Source organism: Vulpes vulpes, chromosome 6 (assembly GCF_048418805.1).
Source record: "Vulpes vulpes isolate BD-2025 chromosome 6, VulVul3, whole genome shotgun sequence".
NCBI classification, from domain to species: domain Eukaryota; kingdom Metazoa; phylum Chordata; class Mammalia; order Carnivora; family Canidae; genus Vulpes; species Vulpes vulpes.
The window spans coordinates 101565842-101590055 of NC_132785.1; the positions used below are offsets into that span (position 1 = coordinate 101565842).

Consider the following 24214-nt stretch of genomic DNA (forward strand, 5'->3'; position numbering starts at 1 on the left):
CCCAGGTCTCCAGGATCACGCCCTGGGCTGAAGGTGGCGCTAAACCGCTAAGCCACCAGGGCTGCCCTAAAAGCTTTTTCATATCTGATCCAATTATCAAAAAGGTCCTAAAAAAGCTTTATTATTCTTAGAAGACAAACTTAGCAATTGGAGAGCTCAAAGAAAAATCAAGAGTTCAAGCTAATGTTAGACTTACTTGTTACATTATAGTAATTAGAGACACTCCTATTCCCCAAAGCAGGAGTCTCAGAGGGCCTCAGAGAAGCTTGCTGTTATCAAATCAAGGGTCTTGGGCTTTGCTGAGAAGACGTCAGTCTTGACTTTAGATCTCCCTATGGCCTTTGTGATTGTTGAACGCTGGCTCCCCACAAATAGAAGTTTTCATTGTAGAGGAGAGCTCTGCCTTAACAGAGTCTTGGTAGCATTTCAATGTGAGTTCAACATTGGGGTATTTATACTTTTAACTAGGTTTAAGTTTAGTTTTTCATTGTGGTAGTGTGATGAGAATTGGGTAAAATCATGATAAAATAGTTTAGGATTGGTGCACAAAGCAAACCAAGGATTTTGTGTGTGTGTGTGTGTGTGTGTGTGTGTGTGTGTGTGTGTGTGTGTGTTGGCCTTATTCTATGAATAATATTTGCATATAAGCAAAATTAAAACCTGAGCAAAGCTCAAGTTAAACCAAGGGCCAAGCAAAATTAAAACCTGAGCAAAGCTCAAGTTAAACCAAGGGCTAACTACAGGAACTCCTGCAGGGATCCCCAGGAATAAAGACATGTTAGAATTGTGATTTGAACACATTGATTTTGGGGGTATTTGCTCATTTAGCTACAATCTTCAGGCATTAGCATGCATACCCAGAAAGTAGAGAAGGATTATGTTAGCACCAACTAGGCAGAGATAAGGAGCTATATTTTTCAGAGAAACAAGTCATTCCAAATCAAATGACTGAAGCAGTTCATCTCATTTCATTCTTATTCAAATTTCACTGGAGTCAGATATGAAGTATCATCTTCTATTCTAAGAATGAAGTCTCCAGGTAGTATTTCAGATACTATCTAAACTAACCGTCCTAGGAATACCCGGTATACAATTTCTCTAATAAGTTTCTCTGGTTTCTGGAACATAAAATGAATTATTGTGGCTGCCAAAGTCCACGCAGAGCCAGTCAATCTTTTTAAATTGAGGTGAAATTCACATAAAGCATTTTAAAGTAAATAATTTGGTGGTATTTAGTACATTTATAATGTTGTGTAACCACCACCTCTATGTAGTTCCAAAACATTTTCATCACCCCTAAAGAAAATCACATACCCTTTAAGCAATTACTGCCCACTGCCCCCAGCTCCTGGCAACTACCAATCTACTTTCTTTCTCCAAAGATTTGTCTATTTGGGATGTGTTTTATAAATGGAATCATACAATTCCATGTATATATAATATGTGATGATTTTGTCTAGCTGCTTTTACTTAGCTCTATATGGTAGTATGTATCAATATTTAATTCCTTCTTATGGCCACATAATATTCCTGTATGTATATATACCATATTTTGTTTATGTATTGGTCAGTGGATGAACGTTTGGATGTTTTATCTTTTGGCTATTGTGAATAGTGCTGCTTTGAACATACCTGCACTTGTATTTGAGTACCTGTTTTCAGTTCTACTGAGTATTTATAGGAGGTAGAATTGCTTGTCATATGATTATTCTATGTTCAACTTTCTGAAAAACTGCCAAACTATTTTCCCCAGTGGCTAAGCCATTCTATATTCTCTAAAGCAGTATCCAAAGATCCCAATTTTTCTACATTCTTGCCAAAACTGGATTTTTTTTTTCTTACAACCATTCTAGTAGAGGGGAAGTGCTATCTCATTGTGATTTTGATTTGCATTTCCCTAATGAGTAATGAGGTGGAGCATCTTTTAATACGCTTTTTGGCATTTGTATATCTTCCTTGGAGAAATGCCTGTTCAAGTTCTTTGCCCAACTTCTAATTGGTTGGTTTGTCTTTTTGCTGTTAATTGTAAAAGTTCTTCCTATATTCTGGGTACTAGACCGTCATCAGATATATTATTTGCAAATATTTTCTCCCATTCTCTAGGTTGTCTTTTTACTTTCTTGATAATGTCCTTTGCACAGTTTTTAGTTTTATTGAAATTCAACTTATGTAAGTTTCCTTTGTTGCTTATGCTCTTGGTTTCCTATCTAAGAAATCATTGCCAAATCCAAGGTCATGATGCTTTACTCCTATGTTTTCTTTTAAGAGTTATATGATTTTAGCTATTATATTTAGGTCATTAATTCATTTTGAGTTAATTATTTTGTATGTAGTGTGTGAGGTAAAGAGCCAACTTCATTCTTTTTCTTGTAGATATCCAGTTGCCCCAGTGCCATATATTGAAAAGACTGTTCCTTCCCCATTGAATGGTATTGACACTCATGTCAAAAATCAATTTACTATAAATATATTGATTTATATATAAATTCTATTCCATTGATCTGTATTTTTATCCTTACACTAGTACTACATGGTTTTGATTACTGTAGTTTTGTAGCAACTTTTGAAATTGGGAGGTGAGGGTCCTCCAACTTTGTTCTTTTTCAATAGTATTTTAACTCTTGAGGCTTTTCCACATGAATCTGAGGATTGGCTTTTTCATTTCTGGAAAAAAAAAAAACAGAAAAGAAAAAAGCCCTCAGGATTTTGATAGGTATAACCATGAATCTATTGATTTCTTTGGGTAGTATTGTCATCTTAACAATATTGTCTTCCTTTAGATGTTAATGTGAGGCTCACATTTATATTTCAGGTATTTGCACACTTTCACAATGAAGTAGGCTATGACATGTAAGTATGTGGTAGAGATTCCACTCCCAATCACAAAGTAATCTGTATCCTTCATCTCTGGAGGAATTTTTATTACACAGGTATCTTTTGCATTTTCTTGCCACAGAAGTGAAACCTGCATACCCTCACGTCACCGCTGCCCCTTCTCCTACTTCTCCATCCAAGCGCCAGGACCAGGCAGGCCAGGCCACTTGCCAGTCCTGCAGTAGGCCAGTCCCCCCAGCCAGAAGTACGGAGGCCAGCATGCCTCACTCACTGGGAAAGGCCTCTCTCTACTCCAGCAGGACTCAAGCCACCTTTAATGATGCAAAGATTTTAGGGTGAGGGCTTAAAAAGGTCTTGGTATGTAGGCTATCTTTGATGCCATTTAAAAGCTAATGGGTCTTTCAGGAAGTTTTTAGAATTTATCTTCCCAAGGAAGGGTTTTCTGGATTAATGAAGTTGTGTTGTTGAAGAAATAGAATAGTAAAGTCGTTTCAATTCTGACTATAATGTAATAGCAAACAGTAGTTATCTAGTCAGAAATATCGCTAGAATGAAAATAATTTATCTGCAACCTAATTTGGTGCCTAAAAGAAGGCATCCTTTATTTAACTATGTGTAAAATTATATGCTAATTTCTGGAGATTCTTATTTGAACAAGCTATAAAATAAGTAAAATAGAGGCTTCAGGGTTTGGGATATATAAAAGCAGAATTGACTTTCTTCTTTGAATGAATTAAGAGATTGTACTACTTTAACAGCAATAAACTGGAATGATTCAGATGAGACACTATTCAAGTAAGGAATTTCCCATGGCTGACAAAACTGATTCAACATTGCTTTCCTTTCCAAACAACTCTTTTCCAGATTGTTTTTGCCACTTCTCAAAGACTATAACATTTATCCTGGGTCTCTAATGGATTTTTAATTTTAAAATTTTATCTTACGGATATGTTTACTTGAAGACATTACTATTTTATTGGAGACACTTGTTACATAATAGAACAGGGTTTGATGGGATGCAAATGAGATAAATATCATTCACTAAAATTCTTACCAGAATGATTAAGTGAAAATTTTTAGGTATTTAGTTTATCTGCAGCTAACTTTCTATGAGACTTGGTTTTTTTCTACTTCATGTGTAACAGTTTTCTAGTCTTACTCTAATTGACTGAACTTCATGATTTTTATGGTTCCTCCTGCTGCTCTTAATACTCACTCAAGCAATGGTTTCAGAAGTTAAATTTAATTTAAAATTATTATATAATGAATGATTTTCTATTAATCCACTTATCACATACTTTTAATATCCATACATAAATTTCAGATATTCCATTTTTGCCATCATCATTTAATCATAGTGATCTTAAATATCTCTAAGAAATCTGTCCATATCTCCACTCACCATCAAGTTTGCTAAATATTACCTGTAATAATAGATATGTCAAAAAAAAACCCTTAGTTTTTAAAATATTATAGGTCTCAAATGTTAATTCTAATTTAAGGAAGCACTAAGACAATTTTCAGCAAGTAAGATTTGTGATGTAATAAGCTTATACTCTCTAAATTGATGTGCTATTCAAATTCAAGCTTATACATAAAGCAGAGCAAGTGGTCACTTTTTGAAAATATTTTAAGGTATGGTAAAAAATCTGCAGGTCTCAAACACATTTCCACTGGCTTATCTTGTAAAAGAAGACATTCTCTAGAGTTAAACTTACTATGTTCAAGTATTAGTTTCTCTACTTACTAGTTGTGTGAACTTGTGCAAGTGCTCAGTATTTCTATGCTTGTTTCTTCATCTGTAAAATGAGGATGCTAAGAGTATCTACCTTATGGGTTGTTGTAAGGATTAAACAGTTAAATACTTGGTATACAGTAATCACTTAATAAATATTAGCTGCTATTGTTATTACTAGTAGTACTGCTAGTATCAGTGTTATTATTATAATAATTGTTCTTTGGAGTGAAGGCATTCTCACAAAAATAAAAAAACCTACTAGTGAAAATCTGGTAACTGGTTGGAGTAACACATTAAGCCGTTAGAATCCATCAATTTTAGATACATTTATCAGATCATTTGACTGCCACTGCTGAGAGCCTAGTTTTAAGAAAATACTGCATACAGAAGTTTAGAGTATAAAAGAAAGGGAAAGCATAGAGGAGGGAAGATCAAGATCGTGTGCTACTTTTTTTTTTTTATAGTGAGGGAAAATACCCATATTACATGAGTGGGAGTGGTGAGGGGCAGAGAGAATGAGAAAATCTTAAGCAGGCTCCATGCTCAGCACAGAGTCCACAATGGGGCTGGATCTCATGACTCTCAGATCATAACCTGAGCCAAAATCAAGAGTCAGGTGCTTTACTGACTGAGCCATCCAGATGCCCCTGTGGGTACTACTTTTAACTGCTCCTTCCTTGAAACAACTATCTTCCTTGATATAGTTCTCCCCTTTTGTATTTTTTCTTTTATATTTTTTATTTTTCCTTAATTTTCATAATTTTTCCTTAATATGTCCTTAATATCTTTATTAGGTTTGTTTATTTATTCATTCATTCATTCATTCATATATTTTAAAGAAAGAGAGTCATCCCTATAAAACAAAAAGTAAAGAGCCCCTGGGTGGCTCAGTCAGTTAAGCATCCATCTCTTGATTTCAAATCAGGTCATGATCTCCAGGCAGTGAGATCGAGCCCCATGTCAGATTCTGCACTGGGCATGGAGCCTGCTTGAGATTCTTTCTCTTCTCTCCTTCTCCATCTGCTTGCTCTCTCTCACTCTCTCTCTCTCTCTACCCCCCTTTCTAAATAAATAAATAAACCCAATAAAAATAAGAAAACTTAGAAGAAGCAGTTAAGAAAAGGCTTTCTGACAACCTACAGAATGGGAGAAGATATTTGCAAATGACGTATCAGATAAAGGGTTAGTTTCCAAGATCTATAAAGAACTTATTAAACTCAACAGCAAAGAAAGAAACAATCCAATCATGAAATGGGCAAAAGACATGAACAGAAATCTCACAGAGGAAGACATAGACATGGCCAACAAGCACATGAGAAACTGCTCTGCATCACTTGCCATCAGGGAAATACAAATCAAAACCACAATGAGATACCACCTACACCAGTGAGAATGGGGAGAATTAACAAGGCAGGAAACCACAAATGTTGGAGAGGATGTGGAGAAAAGGGAAGCCTCTTACGCTGTTGGTGGGAATGTGAACTGGTGCAGCCACTCTGGAAAACTGTGTGGAGGTTCCTCAAAGAGTTAAAAATAGATCTGCCCTACGACTCAGCAATTGCACTGCTGGGGATTTACCCCAAAGATACAGCTGCAGTGAAACGCCGGGACACCTGCACCCCGATGTTTATAGCTGCAATGTCCACAATAGCCAAACTGTGGAAGGAGCCTCGGTGTCCATCGAAAGATGAATGGATAAAGAAGATGTGGTTTATGTATACAATGGAATATTACTCAGCCATTAGAAACGACAAATACCCACCATGTGCTTCGACGTGGATGGAACTGGAAGGTATTATGCTGAGTGAAGTAAGTCAATCAGAGAAGGACAAACAGTGTATGTTCTCATTCATTTGGGGAATATAAATAATAGTGAAAGGGAATATAAGGGAAGGGAGAAGAAATGTGTGGGAAATATCAGAAAGGGAGACAGAACATAAAGACTCCTAACTCTGGGAAACGAACTAGGGGTGGTGGAAGGGGAGGAGGGCGGGGGGTGTGGGTGACTGGGTGGCGGGCACTGAGGGGGCCACTTGACGGGATGAGCACTGGGTGTTATTCTGTATGTTGGTAAATTGAACACCAATAAAAATAAATTTATTAAAAAAGAAAAAAAGGCTTTCTGTCACCCTTCAAATCTGAGCAAAGTGTCCCTCCTGTGTTCTCCTCTAGTACTCTGTAGTTTTCTTATATTATTGCAAGCCCATTTACAGTATAATGCTTTTATACCTTCTCCACTTATTTCCTCCACTCCACACTAAGCTCCTTGCAGTAACTCATCTGTCGTGTTCATTCATACTATTCCCAGGATCTGTCACAGTGACTGTCTCTCAATAAATGGGATAAATGGGAGAGTAAATAAATGAAAGGAAAACCTTTTCAAGGCAAGCAGAGCAAGGAAGTGGTGGCAGAAAAATTCAGATTAAGAGAATGGGAACAGAGGAGGAAAACAATAAAGATGAGCAAAAGCGTTAATCTTTTCGTTACCAATATTATTTTTTCTTAACGGCTCCTTCTGTTTGAAACCAGCATAGTTTGCATGCCCAGGGGCAACTGAAAGCAAGTGAAAGCCTTGGCAGCTTGCAGGGACAATAGAGAGCCTGAAATAGTGAAGAGGTTGACATGGCTCACTGTGATGGAAAGAAGGCACCCAACTCCCAGCTCATCCCTTAGGTAGAAAAGGGTACGGCATGTACGCAGCACTCCAGTTTGATGGTGGGACAGGGATACTATCCAAAGGACTGGTTTCTGTCTCACTTGACCTAGGATGCTTGAGTTGGCATACTTGGATGCCAAGGGTCCACTGAGATTAAAGAAGAGATGACTTGCTGATGCAGGACTAGAGATATTGCAGTGCTGCAGGCAGATACAGAGGAAATAAGAGACCATGGGCTCCTGAAAAAGAAACGAACAAACCTATGATTGGGAAATTACATGCACAACTAAGAGAAGTCATGACACTCTCAGAATCTCTAGCTGGGCTATTTGGTGAAAGTCTTCCTCTGCATAAAGTCAGTCTATAAAGACTAGGAGATGTGGCTGTTTTCCCAAATGTGTAAAACTCAGCAAAAGAAAAAGAATCACAAGATACATGAAGAAACAGAGAAACATGGCTCAATCAGATGAACAAAATGAATCTCCAGAAACCAACCCCAAAGAAACCGAAATCTATGAATTTTCTAACAAGGAATTCAGATTAATTTTCTTGAAGCTAAATGATCTACAGGAAAATACAGATGGATAGCTATGCAAAATCAGGAGAAAAATGCATGAACAAAATGAGAATATCAACAAAGATATAGTAACTTTTTAAACTGTTTAAAAAACACAGGAATTACAGAACTGAAAAATAACTGACTTGTAAAGTTCACTAGAAGTATTACTAAATTAGAAAAATTCACCAGAAGCACAGCAGATTTAATGAAGCAAAAGAAAGAACTTGAAGAAAGATGATTTGAAATTATCAAGTCACAGGAACAAAGTGAAAAAAAAATTAAGACAAGTGAAGAAAGCCTAAGGAATTTATAGGACAACATTAAGTAAACTAATGTATGCATGATGAGAGTTCCAGAGGAGAAGAGAGAAAGGGAGAGCTTATATGAAGAAATAATGACTAAAAACTACCCAAATCTGAGGAAATAAATGGACATCAAAATTCAGGAAGCTCAGGATGCCTGGGTTGCTCAGTGGTTGAGCATATGCCTTTGGCTCAGGTCATGATCCCAGAGTCCTGGGATTGAGTCCTGCATCAGGCTCCCCACAGGGAGTCTGCTTCTCCCTCTGCCTATGTCTTGGCCTTTCTCTGTCTCTCATGAAAAATAAATAAAACCTTTAAAAAAGAAAAATACAGGAAGCTCAAAATAGTCAAAACAGGATGAATCCAAAGAGGCCCACACCAAGACACATGACAAACTGTCAAAAGTCAAGCATAAATTTAAAAACTTGAAAGCACCAAAAGCAACTCCTGTTTAAAGAAGGTTTCATAAGGTTATCAGTGGCTTTCTCAGCAGAAATTTTATGGGCCAGGAGGGAGTAGGATGATATATTCAAAGTCCTGGAAGGAAAAAACAGTTAACCAAGAATACTATTTCCAGCAAAGCTGTTCTTCAGAAATGAAAGAAAAATAAGGAGATTTACAGATAAGCAAAAACTGAGGAGTTTATCACCATAGACCCACTTTACAAGAAATGCTAAAGGTAGTCTTGCAAAGGAAACAAAAGGACATCTGAAAGCAACACAAAACCTATTAAAATATGAAACTCACCAACAAAGGTAAATATATAGGCAAATACAGAATTCCATAATATTTTAATGGGATATATAAAGCACTTTTAACTTTGGTATAGAATTTTAAAGATAAAATAAAAAATATAGCTCTAAGACTATGTTAATGAATACACAGTATATGTAAAGAGTGGTTTGTGACATCAATTAGCATAAAGTGGGAGTATGTAAAAGAGTAGAGTTTTTGTATGTGATTGAAGTTATTATCAGCATGAAATAGATTATTATAACTATAAGATGTTTTATGTAAGTTCCATGGAAATCACACAACACAAAATACCTACAGAATATACATGGAAAGAAATGAGAAAGAAATCAAAGGTCAATACAAAAACTCAATGAAACACAAAGGAAAGCACCAAGAGTAAAAAAGAGGGACAAAATATAAGACAAACAGAAAACAATTCTTTAAAGGGTGATAGTATGTCCTTCCCTATCAATACTAACATTAAATGTAATTAAACTCCTCCATCAAAAGACATAGAGTGGCTAGATGGATTTATAAAAATAAAATGCAACTATATATTGTCTATAAGAGACTCACCTTAGATATAAAGACAATGTAGGCTGAAAGTGTAAGGATGGAAAAAGTTGTTCCATGTAAATAGTAACTAAAAGAGAGCAGGAGTGGCTATACTCATATCAGACAAAATAGACTTTAAGTCAAAAACAACTATTACAAAAAAAAAAAAAAAAACAACTATTACAAGAAACAAAGAAGGATGTTATATAATGATAAAAGGATCAATTCCTAACAAGGAAAGGTATAACAATTATAAATATATAAGCATCGGGACACCTGGGTGGCTCAGCGGTTGAGCATCTACCTTCAGCTCAGGGCATGATCCTGCGGTCTTGGGATTGAGTCCTACATCAGGGTCCCTGCATGGAGCCCGCTTCTCCCTCTGCCTCTCTCTCTGTGTGTCTCTCATGAATAAATAAATAAAATCTTTTTTAAAAAATAAATAAATATTTAAGCAACTAACATCAGAGTACCCAAAAATATAACACAAACATGAACAGAATTGAAAGAAGAAATAGATAGTAACACAGTAATAGTGTAATTCAATATACTACTTTTAATTATAGAATAACCAAACAAAATCAGTAAGGAAACAGAGGACTTGAACAACATTATAAAACAATTGGACCTAACAGACATACACAGAACACTGCACTCATCAGCAGCAGAATACATATTCTTCGCATATGTATTCACATATCATGAGACAAAATGTTAGACCACATTTAAAAAGCCTTAACAAATTTAAGAAGGTTGAATCTATCAAGTATCTTTTTCAACAAGACTGTGAAACTAGAAACCAATAACAAAGGAAAATTAGAAAAATCACAAATATGTGGAAATTACACACTCCTGAACAACCAATGAGTCAAAGAAGAAACACAAAGAAATTAGAAAATAACTTGAGACTAATGAAAACCAAAACAAAACACTAAAACTTTTGGGATACAGCAAAAGCAGTAATACAGGGAAGTTTATAACAATAAATCTACATTAAAGAGAAAAAAGATCTGAAATCAGCAACCTAACTGTACATTTCCAAAACCAGGAAAAGAAAGAGCTAAAACCTAACTTCAGGTTAGCAGAAGGAAGAAAATAATAAATATTAGAACAGAAATAAATGAAATAGAAAGTAGAAAAACAATAGAAGAAATCAACAAAATGAAGAGTTGCTTTTTTAAAACATTAGCTAATTTGACAAACCCTTAGCTAGACTAAGAATGAGAAGACTCAATAACTAAAATTAGAAATGAAAAAGAAGACATTACAACTGATGTCACAAAAATTTTAAAAGGTTATGAGACTACTTTGAATAATTATATTCCAACAAGTTGGATAGCCTAGAAGAAATGAAAAACTTATTGAAATATACAGTCTACCAGGACTGAATCATGCAGAAATAGAAAATCCAAACAGACTTAATAACTAGTAAGGAGATTGAGTCAGTAACCAAAAGCTTCCCACCACCAAGCCCAGAACCAGATGACTTCACTGTAGAATTTTACCAATTAAAGAATTAATGCCAATTCTTCTCAGACTCCTCCAAAATATTGAAGAAGAGGGAACACTTATTAACTCATTTTCTGAGGCCATCATTACCCTGAGCCAGACAAAGATATTGTGAGAAAACTACAGACCAATATCTCTTAAGAATATAGATGCAGGGACATCTGGGTGGCTCAGTGATTGAGCCTCTGTCTTTGGCCCAGCAGGGAACCTGCTTTTCCCTCTGCCTATGTCTCTGCCTCTCTGTATATGACTCTCAGGAATTAATAAATAAAATCTTTTTTAAAAAATTGTAGATGCAAAAATCCTCAGCAAAATACTAGAAAACCAAATTCAGCAGCGCATTATAAGATATTATATACTGTGAACAAGTGAGATTTATCCCTGGGATGCAGGATGTTTCAACATACAAAAGTCAATAAGCAGAATGCACCACAGTAACAGAAAAAAAAAAGCAAAAACTACATGATCATCTCATAGATACAGAAAAGGCATTTCACAAAATTTAACACCCTTCATAAAAACACTCACCAAATCGGAATAGAAGGAAATTACCTCAACATAATATAAGTTGTATATGAAAAGCACATAAGTAAATTATACACAACAGTAAAAAACTGAAAGATTTTCCTTTATAATCACAAACACAGCAGGAATACCGACTTTCACCACTTCTATTCAATATGGTACTGGAAGTTCTAGCTAGAACACTTAGCCAATATATAGTACATCATTAGTTTTAGATGCAGAGCTCAGTAATTCATCAGTTGCATATAACACCCAGTGCTCATCACATCACATGCTCTCCTTAATGCCCATCACCAATTACTCCATCCCCCTACTTACCTCCCCTCCAGCATCCCTCAGTTTGTTTCCTATGGTGTTAAGAGTCTCTTATGGTTTGCCTCCCTCTCTGTTTTCATCTTCTTTTTCCCTCCTTTCCCCTATGTTCATCTGTTTTGTTTCTTAAATTCCACACATGAATGAAAACATATGGTATTTGTCTTTTCCTGACTGATTTATTTCACTTAGCACTATACTCTGTAGCTCCATCCATGTTGTTGAAAATGGCAAGATTTCATTCTTTTTGATGGCTGAGTAATATTCTGTTTTGTATATATACCACATCTTCTTTATCTATTCATCAATCAATGGACATCTCAGCTATTTCCACAGTTTGGCTATTGTGGACATTGCTACTATAAACATTGGGGTGAAGATGCCCCTTCAGATCACTCACTACATTTGTATCTTTGGGGTAAATACCTAGTAGTGCAATTGCTGGGTCATACAGTAGCTCTATTTTTAACCTCTTGAGGAAACTCCATACTGTTTTCCAGAGTGGCTGTACCAGCTTGCATTCCCACCAACAATGCAAGAAGGTTCCCCATTTCTCCCCATTCTCACCATCATTTGTTGTTCCCTGACATGTTAATTTTAGCCATTCTGACTGGTGTGAGGTGATATCTCATTGTGGTTTTGTTTTTTTGTTTGTGTTTTTTTAAGATTTTGTTTATTCATGAGAGACACATGGAGAGAGAGGCAGAGACATAGGCAGAGAGAGAAGGAGGATGCATCACATTAACAGAAAAAAGAGCAAAAACTACATGATCATCTTATACATACAGAAAAGGCATTTCACAAAATGCAGGGAGCCCAATGTGGGACTTGATCTCGGGACTCCAGGATCACACCCTGAGCCAAAGGCAGACACTTAACTGCTGAGCCACCCAGGTGTCCCTCATTGTGGTTTTGATTTGTATTTCCCTGATGCCAGGCAATATGGAGCATTTTTTCATGTATCTGTTGGCTATTTGTAGGTCTTCTTTGGAGAAATGTCTGTTCATGTCTTCTGCTCATTTCTTAACTGGATTATTTGGTTTTGGGGTATTGAGTTTGATAAGTTCTTTATAGAATTTTGGATACTAAACTTTTATCTGATAAGACATTTGCAGTTATCTTCTCTGATTCTTTAGGTTGTCTTTAGGTTTTGTCAACTGTTCCTTTACTGTGCAAAAGCTTTTTATCCTGATGAAGTCCCAATAGACTATTTTTGCTTTTGTTTCCCTTACCTCTGGAGACGTGTCTAGCAAGAAGTTGCTGTGGCCAAGGTCAAAGAGGTTTCTGCCTATATTCTCCTCTAGGATTTTGGTATATTCCTGTCTCACATTTAGGTCTTTCACACATTTTGAGTTTACCTTTGAGTATGGTGTAAGGAAATGGTCCGGTTTCATTCTTCTACATTGTGACTTTCCCAACACCATTTGTTGAAGAGACTGTCCTTTTTCCATTGGCTTTCTTTCCTGCTTTGTCAGAGATGAGTTGACCTTAGAGTTGAGGATCCATTTCTGGGTTCTCTATTCTGTTCCATTGATCTATGTGTCTGTTTTTGTGCCAGTACCATACTATCTTGATGATTACAGCTGTGTAATATAGCTTGAAGTCCAGCATTGTGATGCCATCAGCTTTGGTTTTCTTTTTCAGCATTCCTCTGGCTATTCAGGGTCTTTTCTGGTTCCATGCAAATTTTAGATTATTTGTTCCAGCTATATGAAAATTATCATTGGCATTTAGATAGGAATTGCATTGAATGTGGAGATTGCTCTTAGGAACATAGACATTTTAACAATATTTATTCTTCCAATCTATGAGCATGGAATGTTTTTCCATTTCTTTGAGTCTTCCTCAATTTCTTTCCTAAGTGTTTTTGTGGTTTTCAGAATACAGATCCTTTACCTCTTTGGTTAAGTTTATTCCTAGGTATCTTTTGGATTTTGGTGAAGGTAAACCCTTAATCTTACACCATCTACCACAATTAACTCAAAATGGATTAAAGACCTAAACATAAGACCTGAAACTGTAAAACTAGAAGAAAAAAGGAGAAAGCTTCATAACATGGAATGGATGATTATATAACACAAAAACACCAGCAACTAAAGAAAATATAGACAAATGGGACTACATTAAATTTTAAAACTTATACATAGAAAAATACACAGCAGAATGAAAAAGCAACCTATAGAAAGGGACAAAATATTTGTACACCATATATCAGATGAGTTCATCTCTGGGATATAGAAGGAATTCCTACAATTCAGTAACAATAACAAAAAGCAATTAAAATGTGGGCAAAGGACTTGAGTATACACTTTTCCTTTTTTTTATATAAATTTATTTTTTATTGGTGTTCAATTTACCAACATACAGAATAACACCCAGTGCTCATCCCGTCAAGTGGCCCCCTCAGTGCCCGCCACCCAGTCACCCACACCCCCCGCCCTCCTCCCCTTCCACCACCCCTAGTTCGTTTCCCAGAGTTAGGAGTCTTTATGTTCTGTCTCCCTTTCTGATATTTCCCACACATTTCTTCTCCCTTCCCTTATATTCCCTTTCACTATTATTTATATTCCCCAAATGAATGAGAACATACACTGTTTGTCCTTCTCTGATTGACTTACTTCACTCAGCATAATACCTTCCAGTTCCATCCACGTCGAAGCACATGGTGGGTATTTGTCGTTTCTAATGGCTGAGTAATATTCCATTGTATACATAAACCACATCTTCTTTATCCATTCATCTTTCGATGGACACCGAGGCTCCTTCCACAGTTTGGCTATTGTGGACATTGCAGCTATAAACATCGGGGTGCAGGTGTCCCGGCGTTTCACTGCAGCTGTATCTTTGGGGTAAATCCCCAGCAGTGCAATTGCTGAGTCGTAGGGCAGATCTATTTTTAACTCTTTGAGGAACCTCCACACAGTTTTCCAGAGTGGCTGCACCAGTTCACATTCCCACCAACAGCGTAAGAGGCTTCCCTTTTCTCCACATCCTCTCCAACATTTGTGGTTTCCTGCCTTGTTAATTCTCCCCATTCTCACTGGTGTGAGGTGGTATCTCATTGTGGTTTTGATTTGTATTTCCCTGATGGCAAGTGATGCAGAGCAGTTTCTCATGTGCTTGTTGGCCATGTCTATGTCTTCCTCTGTGAGATTTCTATTCATGTCTTTGGCCCATTTGAGTATATACTTTTCCAAAGATATACAAATGCCACTGAGAATTTGAAAGGATGCTCAACATCACTCATCATAAGGGAAATGCAAATCAAAACTGCCAGTACCAAAAAATAAAAATAACAAGTGTGACTAGGCTGTGGACAAATTGGAACCCTACTGTACTGTGATGAGATTGTAAAATGGTGCAACTACAATGGAAAACTCTGTGGAAGTGCCTCAAAAAAATAACAGTAAAACTACCATATAATCCAGCAATCCAACTTCTGAGTATATATCCAAAAGAATTGAGAACAAGATCTCAAAGAGATATTCGCATATCCATGTCTATTGCAGCAATTTTCACAATAGCTTCTGCAGCCTAAATGTCCCATCATCAGATGAATGAGTGTATACATACAATGAAATATTACTCAGCCTGTAAAAAAGAAGGATGTCCCATCATATACTAGAACATGAATGAACCTTGAGACATTATATTAAATGAAATAAGCCTGGGACAAAAGGCAAACACTGCATAACTCAACTGAGGTATCTAAAATAATCACACTTATAGAAACAGAAAGCAGAATTGTGATTGCCAGGGACTGGAAGGAGAAGGAAATGGAGCATTGCTGTTCCATAGGTATAGAGTTTCAGTCACACAAGAAAAAACCCCTTCTCTCCCAAACTCCAAGCTCCTCTTGTTACATAACTGGAATCACCCCTTGATATTCTGCTTGCATCTCACATTTCCCTCATCAGAACTAAACTTAATACTCTTCCCTCCAAATGGTCCCTTTATTGCTATCTTAGTTAATGTCATTCCCACTTACTCTCATAACCAAACTTGACATCTCATCATAATATTTATCTCTCCCTCCCAAAGTACAGCCAATCATAGAACCATTTGTTATGGCTCTTCTAAAAATTCTTTTTCCAGTTCCTGTTATGTTAGTTCAGGCATTCTTTGTCTCTAACCTTTAAGATTGTAGTAGCATACTGTTTTGCCTGTCTGCAGTCTCTCTTCCTTGCAAGCAAGTATTGCATTAAGTATGTGTCACTTTTGTATGAAAAATCTTGACTAGCGGAGCACCTGAGTGGCTCAGTGGTTGAGCATCTGCCTTTGGCTCAGGTCGTGATCCCAGGGTCCTGGAATGGAGTACTGCATCAGGCTCCCCATAGGGAACCTGCTTCCCCTCTGCATGTGTCTCTGCCTTTCTCTGTGGCTCTGATGAATAAATAAATAAAATCTTTTTAAAAAAATCTTGAGTAGTTTTCCATTTTCTACAGTATTAAGCCACTAAATCCTATCCTTAACTGAAATGACCACCCTTATGCCTTATATTTCATACTCTCCACCTCCAGCCTCATTAGATGATTCCTCATTCTCTAAAAGTACTTTCAAATCTCTATTATTTTGTTCATTCTATTTCAAATATTCTTCCATTTTTCCTATCGTTTAAAGCTCAATTGTCACCTCCTTCATGGAACTTTACCATTTGTGCCATCAAAACTAGTTATTCTCTTTTCTGCATTATCATACATAGTTGTTTTTTTTTAATATTTTATTTATTTATTCATAGAGACAGAGAGAGAGGCAGAGACACAGGCAGAGGGAGAAGCAGGCCCCATGCAGAGAGCCCGCCGCAGGACTCCATCCAGGGTCTCCAGGATCACGCCCTGGGCTGCAGGCGGCGCTAAACCACTGCGCCACCCGGGCAACCCCATAGTTTTTGTTTTAATATTAAAACATAAGCATTTACCATTTGTTTTACTTTTTCCTTAAAACACTGTCTGATTTCTGTGTTCCATGAGACTGAGAAATGGGAATTTCATCTTATTTACCTCACCATTACTCCCTAGTGTTTAATAAAGTGCCTTGCATAGAGAGAGTATATTCAGTGTATATTTAGTGAATGAAGTTGAAGGAAAGAAAGCCCCCCTAATGTGATATAGGAGAAAGCACACCAAAGAAAATCTGGACATCTGGTCTTCATTTTGACCTATTATCTATTTAGACATGTGATGTCGAGTTAATTTTTTCAACCTTTCTATGTTAGAACTTGTCTACAAGAAATCTTTATAGGTGTCACTCTTATGCTTAAAAACTTCAAAATGTTAGCTTACATGATAAAATTATGTAAATGGTTTCCAATTGGCTTAAATGATAAAGTTCAATTTCCTAATCTAGCAATTCAAAGGCTTTTATTATCTGGTCTTAGTTACTTCTTTAGCCTCAACTCCCTCTGTTCCCCATTAGAAGCCCAGTGCTCTACCAATATCAATCTCTACATTCTTTCCTAATCATACTGTGTACAGTCTCACCTTACCTGCTGTATCACTTAATCCAGGCAGGAGTCAAATGATACACTCAAACAAGATAATAGAGAATTTAATAAAGGAACTAGTTATAACAGAGTAGCCAGGGTTAAGAGAAAGCAAGATAAGTTGAAGAAGTTTTGGGATTAGCAACAGCAGGAAATGGTTGCTACCCTTAAGCCTTAAGGAGCCAGGGAAGGGAATAATTGTCTAAAATAAGTCTGTTAGGGAGGCCTGTCTCACAGAACTAAACGTTTGTATTAAAGGAACATAACCACTGCCAACCAGCAGACAAGAGGCCAAAGGAATAAATACCTTGTCTGTATTCTTCTGCTCTCCATTTTCCTGCCAGTAGTTTCCATTGGTTGAACTCAATAGAAGCCATAGGTATAAGAAGTTCATTGGTTCTATCCATATCCTTTTGGAGCACAGAGCAGGATAGAAAAAATTGGAGAGGAATGTGGGAGAGCAAAAGCAGCTGCTTTATTCAAATTGTTCTTTCCACATGAAGTTAAATCTATCTCAAACGAAAGCTCTATTTAAAATAATATTAATTCAAATATCTAACATGTTTTAGATGTGGGGAATGGAGAGGAAGAGAGAGAAGGGAAATCTTAAGCAGGCTCCATTCCCAGAATGGAGCCTGATGATGTAGGGCTCAATCCCACAACCCTGAGATCATGACCTGAGCCAAAATCAAGAGTAGGTTGCTTAACTCACTGAGCCACCCAGGCACCCCTAATGCAAATATCTAACTTTTATGAAGAGCTTTACTATGCACCAAGCATTGTAACACACAGATGGAGGAGGGAGTGCAGTTTGAGGAGGAGGAAGAGAGTTAGGGAAATTAGAGGCTGGAGAAGTTATCAAATAATGACCTCCACTTGGCCATATAGCAAATGAACCTCTTAATTGCCATGGTAATGGGTTTGGACTTTACTGTAAAGGTCAATAAAGGAATTTGAATGTGGAATGACAAGATCAAATTTGAAATTTTGAAAAAGCATTTACTACTATGTGAAGAATGGATTGATTCTGGGTGAGATCAGAAACAGGAATCTGATGAAAGCTTTAATTAAACAGAAATAGATAAACAACACAGGATTTTATGAAATATTAAGGAATCACAATTGACAGGATTGGTAACTAGATGTGGAAGGTAAGGAAGTCAAGAATGACCCCAAATTCTAACTTGGGCAACATATGAATTACAAGATCTTATGTTGATATGACCCATACTTTATCTTCATAGTCTTAAAAATAAGCAGGTGTTTGCTAGTTGTACTGGAAGTAGAAGAGCAGTTAAGACAGATGTCTGAGAAAAAATCATGCTATGTACTAGAAATTATTAAGCTTGCTATAGCTGGAATAAGGATATATGTAAGAGCAAAGAGGGATAAGTTGAAGAGAAAGAACAGATCATGAAAAGCCTAACACATTACTCTAGGTCACTGAACTGTATCCCTAAGGCAGTACAAAACTTTTTCTTTTTTAGTGTTTTTATTTTAATTCCAGTATATTTAACGTGTAGTATTATATTAGTTTCAGGTGTACATGTAAGAAGCTTTTTTGATGGTTAAAAACAATTAAAGCAAATGCTGTTGAGAAATTTCCTTAGAACCCCAGAATTTGGATCATGAATTTGGAAGAACTGGCTAGAGTTGGCTAAGAAAATAATTATTTCAAATTTTAAAACATTTACTAAATATTTTTAAGCGATACAGGATTATTGTCAAGAATCTAAATAATACAGAGTAGGAAGAAAAAATCAGTTTCATCCTATACTTAAAAATAACTACTACAAACACATATAATTTTTTATTCCAGTATTAGATTATATTTTTATAATTAATTTTAATTCTACAGTTATAGTCATACTGTGATTTATACTTTTAATTAAAAATTATAGCCCTTGCATGAACAGAATTAGTTGTGAATTAACCCCACATTTTAGGCCTATAGAAAGACAAGAATCCTATCAAGTACCCAATAAATATGGATAAACTATAGTTTCTGCTTATTTGCAAAATACCTTAAAAACTTGATTTTGGTTTTCACCAAGGACACTGACTCATTCTTCATATTTGCCTGTATCATCACCTGTTCTAAGACTTTCTTTCTCAACTACATAAATTGACCTCTCCCACATGCTTAGTGATCATATTTAACAGTGTTTATATCTTAAAAAAGATACTAGTCAAAATTTACTCTTTTATTAGTCTGTCACTGAAACTAATAACTAGAATAGACATTCTGGAGTTGAAGCCTTATGTGCTTATACCTAATAATATGAAAAACAGCACCATTAAAGAAGATTAACTAAGGGAAATGGCAGCTCTTAGGAGCTGGTAAAACTCCTCTAACTATAAAAATGACTTTGAACTTCTCTTGGTTGTTTCCCCAGGGCATTATAAGAGACTAGTTAATTATCATACTTAGAAAGGGCTTTAGAAGATTCTTAGATTCCACTTTTAGAGATATAATAGCTTATGATTTCTACAGAAAAATTACGTTTTCTCTACTATTGTCTAAAGAATGTTTAGAACAAAGGCCTACTAAGGAAAACAATTCTAATAGTGACACGAAAACATTCCAAATAGAAGCTAACAAATATATAAGTTTACATATATGTGGGTACATATATATTATACACATGCACATATCTATACATACATACATTTATATTAATGCCTCTGAAATTATATCCTGACAACTTCTTTGGGGAATAAGAGAATTCTCAGCCTTTTGGTTATTTAAGTTTAAAAATAAGGTCCTAGCAGCCTAACAAAAGCAAGCTGAAGTTCAGAGACCCAAAAAGGGCACAAAACCACAAATCAAACAGCAGGAGAAGAATGAACCAAAGGATTTCAGATCAAATAATATATCTGTTTGTATTCCTGAACCAGAATGATGGCAAAGCAAACGGTAACCACCAATAGTGTAAGCAAAGAGGAAAAAGATCTGATGAAAGAAAGTTTGTGAAAAGGAAAAGGGAAAGAAAGATTGTATCTGAAAGGGGGAAATTGTGTATGAAAGTTGGTCTTTTGCTATAGTAGCTATAACCAGTACCCACAATTTTTTAAGTCTTTATATAGTGTTAGTGCTGGTAATAAGGGCAAGAACCTAAGGATTATGATTTGAGACCCTCCTCAAGAGTCCTCAGTCCTTAGGAACACCTGTAGTGAAGTCCAGCCTCATAAAGACAGTCATGAAAAATTACTATTTATATCTGCAGCCACCTCAACTCAAAAGACTTTGCTTGCCTTTGTTGGGTATGTTAGCACTTGACTCCCACTTACAGTTTTTTTTTTAATAATTTAATCTTTTTTGGTGTTGTTTTAGCTAATCTATTTTATCATTATATCTTCAAATATCAGATTTTTTACTTCATCCCTTTTTATCCTGTACTCTCAGCTAATTTTACCTGTTTACTTTTAATATTATATATTTAGCTTACTTGTACATGACAAATTGAAAATAAAAGCTGAAGGAAGACAGCTATAAAAACAGTCCACACCTGACCTTGGAAAATAAATGACTTTTTCCTCCTTTGGCCTTATAATTTTTCTATAGATAAACCTCCTGACCTAAAGATAACCTATAAGGATTTATTTACATTGTTACTTACAGTGTTAATTATTTAGGCAGTATGTACACTGAACCTAAAGCTAATTTTCCATTTCCCTGACTACTTGACCACAGCTAAAGTATTTTTTATTTTCTTTTTTCATTTCCCTACTGCACTGACTCTTTTTAATAAAGATTTTTTTAAATTTTTATTTATTTATGATAGGCACACAGTGAGAGAGAGAGAGAGGCAGAGACATAGGCAGAGGGAGAAGCAGGCTCCATGCACCGGGAGCCTGACGTGGGATTCGATCCCGGGTCTCCAGGATCGCGCCCGGGCCAAAGGCAGGCGCTAAACCGCTGTGCCACCCAGGGATCCCTGCACTGACTCTTTTAACACTTTTAAACAAAAAAGTAAAGAGGAAAAACATAGTTTCAACTTATTATTAATGAATGTTTGCAATTATTTTTTAAAATGGACAATTCAAGTAAAAGGAAAATTGAAATCATTGACCAGAATAATGTTTGAAATTATATGCAGTGTTTATCTCTCGGTTCATCTTCTTTATCAAGTTATATATTCTAGAGTGATTAAAATCAAGCATTTAAGACCTTATCCAACAAAAACTTTCTTTGTGACCACTGTGTGCATAGCATTCTTGGTCTTTGACATTAAGATACTTTTTCCTTTCTCAAAGAGCTGAAAATCTAGCTAAGAAAGTATGCATATGTGTGTGTGTGTGTGTGTGTGTGTGTATAATTACTGTAAGATATGTTGTTAATACAGTATGTAATGAGAATCCTAAGATAGAATAGTTCATAGTGCCTCAGTGCAGGAGGGAAAATGGGAATGGTTATATATTGCTTCATAAAGGACAAACTACTGAAAGAAGGGTTTTTTTGTTTTTTTTTATTTTGAAATAATTTCAAACTTCAGAAAGGTTGCAACAAAGAATTCTTATATACCTTTCACCCAAATTCTCCCAAATGTTAGCATTTTGCCACAATTGCTTTGTCATTTCTTTCTATATATTAATAGAGTTATTTTCTGGAATTGCTTGTGAATAAATTGTCGGCATGATGCTTCTTTACCTCTAAATACTTCAAATATATATTTCCTTTATTTTAAAAAAGGAGAGAAGAAAGAAAAATAGTCCCTTACATAACCATGATACAATTACCAAAACCAGAAAATGAACCTTGCCATAATACTATTATATACTTATTCAAATTACATTTTGCCACTTTTTCTAATAATATTCTTGATAGTAAAAGGAAAAAACTTTCTTCTTCTGATCTGGGATCCAATCCAGAGTCATGCATTACTTTTAGCAACCATGTGCCTTTAGGCTCCTTTATCTGGAGCAATTCCTTAATGTGTGTGTAGGGGGTGAGGGGTGTTTTTCATGACCTTAGCATTGGTCAGTTACTTTATAGAATGTTACTCAAATTTAGACTTTTCTGATATTTCCTGATGGTTTGGTTCAGGTTATGCATTTTTGTTAGAGACACCTCATATATGATGTTATATCCTTCTCCATGTATAATATCAAGAGGTTTGTGATGTCATTTTGTCCTATTACTGGTGATACTAACTTTGGTCACTTGGTTAAGATGCTATTTGCCTGTTTCTCCGTTCTAAAATTACTATTTTGCTTTCTAGTCAATACAAATTTTTAGTGAAATACACAAATACATTGTCTTCAGATTTTTACCTTTTAGTTTTATTTATCCATTAATGATTTTTGCCTGAACCAGTCCTTACTATGATAGTTGCCAAGTGATGACTTTTCTAATTCAAACATTTCTTCATTTATCAGTTGGCATTCTGCTGTAAGGAAGAATTTATATATTAATAGATTCTTACTTTTATTAAATGGATTATATTATCTATTATTATCCTAATTTACTATGATGCTTAAATTGTCCCAGGTTTTTCCAGTCCCTTTTGAGCATATTCCATCATTATTTGATTACTTCCTTACAGGAGAAAGTTGTGAAGGAAGAATAATAATTTCTTAAGAAGATAAGAGAAATTTCATTCTGGGCAAAGTGAACATCATAGGCTAAGACAGAAAAATATGAAATAGTATGGTATATTCGAATATCTACAATATTGTCAATTTTCTAATGGAGTAGTGAGTGATGAGGCTGAAAAGGAAGCATTTTATTTGCTAATCTAAGGAATTTTATTTTATCCCATGGGTGATTGTGCATATAAATTATAGAGCAAACATTTCGTGACAATGCCGTTTTATAATCTTGATGCACAAAATCCCAAGAGTATTTTCCTTTAATATTTCTTACACTGCCGTAAAAAATAACACAATCCTTTCAACCATGTTTTGTAGGTTTTGTCAGAAATGCTGTGGGGCTCATTATCTTAGATAAATAAGTAGAAAACAAGAGTATTAAGTTGAAAACAATATGAAAAAGTATTTTCAGTTACATAAACTGTGGATAAACTGTAGATACGTCATCCTAAGCCTACGAACTCCACCATTGCTAATGTTTCCTTAGGCTTTGAACTTGATTTCTCTTAATTTGAGAGACATATGAAAAAGTCAGTGCTTATGTATATGAACCACACGTCCTTTGAATCACCAAAGGTCCTCACCATTTAACCTGAACAAACTTTTTCACTCAGGTTTCCTAGGAAAACTATTCATTATTTTAGGTGGTTTTTTCCTCTCAAATATCCAGAAAGTAGAAATAGAAGGAATTCAAGTCTCAAATACAATGATAAATAACAGCAGTGTTCTTAATAGGGCAGAACAAGCCCCTTCCTTGAGATTTTCTTTATATCCAAGGAATGAATAATGAATTACACTTTAGGCAGTTTGGTTGTTTTGAGGTGTAAAGTTACTTCTTGAGAATTTTAATTTAATCAAGAAGAGCCTGTCCGAATATCTTGTTTCTATTATATTTTGTTCTATCATTTGAAAGCATCTTTTCCTTTATTTCTAATTTAAAGAATGGATTTTCAACCCAAGATTAAACATTGTATATTAAGAATTGTCAGATTGAAAAAAAAAAAGAATTGTCAGATTGAAAAAGATGCATTTGAATTGGGAAAGATAATTTCATTGGTATAAATAGCTCATTTCACATGGTCATGCCATAAGAAAAGGGTTACTGCTATATGACAAAGATCCTTAGTTACTCTACTTAGTAGAAAGGAATCCATTTGTTCTTTCTGTGTCCCTTTGAAGGCCTTGTACATCACAGACATTGCCATTAGTAATTAAATCTTTCATGATGGCAATGCTGTTTACTGAGATGGAAATTACAAGAGAACAAAACATCATAAGGGTAAGACAGAAGGATAGGAGAATTAAGAGTTTTATTTTGGACATGTTGGATAATTTATAAGTTTGGAGATACATATTCTTATCCACCAGCTGTTTGGATGACATGTAAATCTAGAGTTGAAAGTAGGGAATTGGA

The 24214-nt window shown here is 35.5% G+C and overlaps 1 protein-coding gene across 36 annotated transcripts in view; it reads left to right on the plus strand.

The window, feature by feature from the left end:
* GPHN (gephyrin) overlaps nucleotides 1-24214 on the plus strand; it is a 620367-nt gene that overhangs the window by 487115 nt on the left and 109038 nt on the right. The window lies entirely within an intron of this gene.